Consider the following 3,760-nt stretch of genomic DNA (forward strand, 5'->3'; position numbering starts at 1 on the left):
AAATGTTCGTCAGGTATTGTGGAAAAACTTTGGCATTTGACATTACGTTTGAGATCTCACAACACCGCCCCCGGGTGGGCTCGAACCACCAACCTTTCGGTTAACAGCCGAACGCGCTAACCATTGCGCCACGGAAGCTCAAAAATTAAACGGTCGTCAGGTATTGTGGAAAAACTTTGGCTTTTTACGTTACATTTGAGAGCTCACAACACCGCTCCCGGGTGGGCTCGAACCACCAACCTTTCGGTTAACAGCCGAACGCGCTAACCATTGCGCCACGGAAGCTCAAAAATTAAACGGTCGTCAGGTATTGTGGAAAAACTTTGGCTTTTTACGTTACATTTGAGACTTCACAACACGGCAGCCGGGTGGGCTCGAACCACCAACCTTTTGGTTAACATTCGAACGCGCTAACCTTCGAGCCAAGGAAGCTCAGAAATGAAATGGTCGTCAGGTATTGTGGAAAAACTCTGAATTTTACGTTACATCTAAGACCTCACAACACCGCTCCCGGATGGGCTCGAACCACCAACCTTTTGGTTAACAGCCGACGGCGTTAACCATTGCGCAACGGAAGCCCAAAGATTAAATGTTCGTCAGGTATTGTGGAAAAACTTTGGCTTTTTACGTTACATGTGAGAGCTCACAACACCGCTCCCGGGTGGGCTCGAACCACCAACTTTCGGTTAACAGCTGAACGCTCTAACCATTGCGCCACGGAAACCCAAAAATTAAATGTTCGTCAGTTATTTTTAAAAAACTCTGAATTTTACGTCACATCTAAGACCTCACAACACCGCTCCCGGATGGGCTCGAACCAACAACCTTTCGGTTAACAGCCGACGGCGTTAACCATTGCGCAACGGAAGCCCAAAGATTAAATGTTCGTCAGGTATTGTGGAAAAACTTTGACTTTTTACGTCACATCTGAGACCTCACAACACCGCTCACGGATGGGCTCGAACCACCAACCTTTCGGTTAACAGCCGAACGCGCTAACCATTGCGCCACGGAAGCCCAAAAATTAAATGGTCGTCGGGTATTGTGGAAACACTTTGGCTTTTTACGTCACATCTAAGACCTCACAACACCGCTCCCGGATGGGCTCGAACCACCAACCTTTCGGTTAACAGCCGACGGCGTTAACCATTGCGCAACGGAAGCCCAAAAATTAAATGTTCGTCAGATATTTTTAAAAAACTCTGAATTTTACGTTACATCTAAGACCTCACAACACCGCTCACGGATGGGCTCGAACCACCAACCTTTCGGTTAACAGCCGAACGCGCTAACCATTGCGCCACGGAAGCCCAAAAATTAAATGGTCGTCGGGTATTGTGGAAACACTTTGGCTTTTTACGTTACATGTGAGAGCTCACAACACCGCTCCCGGGTGGGCTCGAACCACCAACTTTCGGTTAACAGCTGAACGCTCTAACCATTGCGCCACGGAAACCCAAAAATTAAATGTTCGTCAGTTATTTTTAAAAAACTCTGAATTTTACGTTACATCTAAGACCTCATAACACCGCTCCCGGATGGGCTCGAACCACCAACCTTTTGGTTAACAGCCGACGGCGTTAACCATTGCGCAACGGAAGCCCAAAGATTAAATGTTCGTCAGATATTGTGGAAAAACTTTGGCTTTTTACGTTACATGTGAGAGCTCACAACACCGCTCCCGGGTGGGCTCGAACCACCAACTTTCGGTTAACAGCTGAACGCTCTAACCATTGCGCCACGGAAACCCAAAAATTAAATGTTCGTCAGTTATTTTTAAAAAACTCTGAATTTTACGTCACATCTAAGACCTCACAACACCGCTCCCGGATGGGCTCGAACCACCAACCTTTCGGTTAACAGCCGACGGCGTTAACCATTGCGCAACGGAAGCCCAAAGATTAAATGTTCGTCAGGTATTGTGGAAAAACTTTGACTTTTTACGTCACATCTGAGACCTCACAACACCGCTCACGGATGGGCTCGAACCACCAACCTTTCGGTTAACAGCCGAACGCGCTAACCATTGCGCCACGGAAGCCCGAAGATAAAATGTTCGTCAGGTATTTTTAAAAAACTCTGAATTTTACGTTACATCTAAGACCTCACAACACCGCTCCCGGATGGGCTCGAACCACCAACCTTTCGGTTAACAGCCGAACGCGCTAACCATTGCGCCACGGAAGCCCAAAAATTAAACGTTCGTCAGTTATTTTTAAAAAACTCTGAATTTTACGTTACATCTAAGACCTCACAACACCGCTCCCGGATGGGCTCGAACCACCAACCTTTCGGTTAACAGCCGACGGCGTTAACCATTGCGCAACGGAAGCCCAAAGATTAAATGTTCGTCAGGTATTGTGGAAAAACTTTGGCATTTGACATTACGTTTGAGATCTCACAACACCGCCCCCGGGTGGGCTCGAACCACCAACCTTTCGGTTAACAGCCGAACGCGCTAACCATTGCGCCACGGAAGCTCAAAAATTAAACGGTCGTCAGGTATTGTGGAAAAACTTTGGCTTTTTACGTTACATTTGAGAGCTCACAACACCGCTCCCGGGTGGGCTCGAACCACCAACCTTTCGGTTAACAGCCGAACGCGCTAACCATTGCGTAACGGAAGCTCAAAAATTAAACGGTCGTCAGGTATTGTGGAAAAACTTTGGTCTTTTACGTTACATTTGAGACTTCACAACACGGCAGCCGGGTGGGCTCGAACCACAAACCTTTTGAATAACAGCTGAACGCTCTAACCATTGCGCCACGGAAGCCCAAAAATTAAATGTTCGTCAGTTATTTTTAAAAAACTCTGAATTTTACGTTACATCTAAGACCTCACAACACCGCTCCCGGATGGGCTCGAACCACCAACCTTTTGGTTAACAGCCGACGGCGTTAACCATTGCGCAACGGATGCCCAAAGATTAAATGTTCGTCAGGTATTGTGGAAAAACTTTGGCTTTTTACGTTACATGTGAGAGCTCACAACACCGCTCCCGGGTGGGCTCGAACCACCAACTTTCGGTTAACAGCTGAACGCTCTAACCATTGCGCCACGGAAACCCAAAAATTAAATGGTCGTCGGGTATTGTGGAAACACTTTGGCTTTTTACGTTACATGTGAGAGCTCACAACACCGCTCCCGGGTGGGCTCGAACCACCAACCTTTCGGTTAACAGCCGAACGCGCTAACCATTGCGCCACAGAAGCCCAAAGATAAAATGTTCGTCAGGTATTTTTAAAAAACTCTGAATTTTACGTTACATCTAAGACCTCACAACACCGCTCCCGGATGGGCTCGAACCACCAACCTTTCGGTTAACAGCCGAACGCGCTAACCATTGCGCCACGGAAGCCCAAAAATTAAATGTTCGTCAGTTATTTTTAAAAAACTCTGAATTTTACGTTACATCTAAGACCTCACAACACCGCTCCCGGATGGGCTCGAACCACCAACCTTTCGGTTAACAGCCGACGGCGTTAACCATTGCGCAACGGAAGCCCAAAGATTAAATGTTCGTCAGGTATTGTGGAAAAACTTTGGCATTTGACATTACGTTTGAGATCTCACAACACCGCCCCCGGGTGGGCTCGAACCACCAACCTTTCGGTTAACAGCCGAACGCGCTAACCATTGCGCCACGGAAGCTCAAAAATTAAACGGTCGTCAGGTATTGTGGAAAAACTTTGGCTTTTTACGTTACATTTGAGAGCTCACAACACGGCAGCCGGGTGGGCTCGAACCACCAACCTTTTG

The 3,760-nt window shown here is 47.4% G+C and overlaps 1 non-coding gene across 1 annotated transcript; it reads right to left on the bottom strand.

The window, feature by feature from the left end:
- Window positions 1-212: 212 nt before the first annotated feature.
- On the bottom strand, window positions 213-285 carry TRNAN-GUU (transfer RNA asparagine (anticodon GUU)). Its single transcript has one exon. It is a non-coding gene; the product is annotated as a tRNA-Asn (tRNA).
- Between the last annotated feature and the right edge of the window lie 3,475 nt (window positions 286-3,760).

The sequence above is a fragment of the Phalangium opilio genome, unplaced genomic scaffold (assembly GCF_054372755.1).
Source record: "Phalangium opilio isolate 3A_F unplaced genomic scaffold, DU_Popi_V2 ptg000031l_1, whole genome shotgun sequence".
In the NCBI taxonomy this organism is placed as follows: domain Eukaryota; kingdom Metazoa; phylum Arthropoda; class Arachnida; order Opiliones; family Phalangiidae; genus Phalangium; species Phalangium opilio.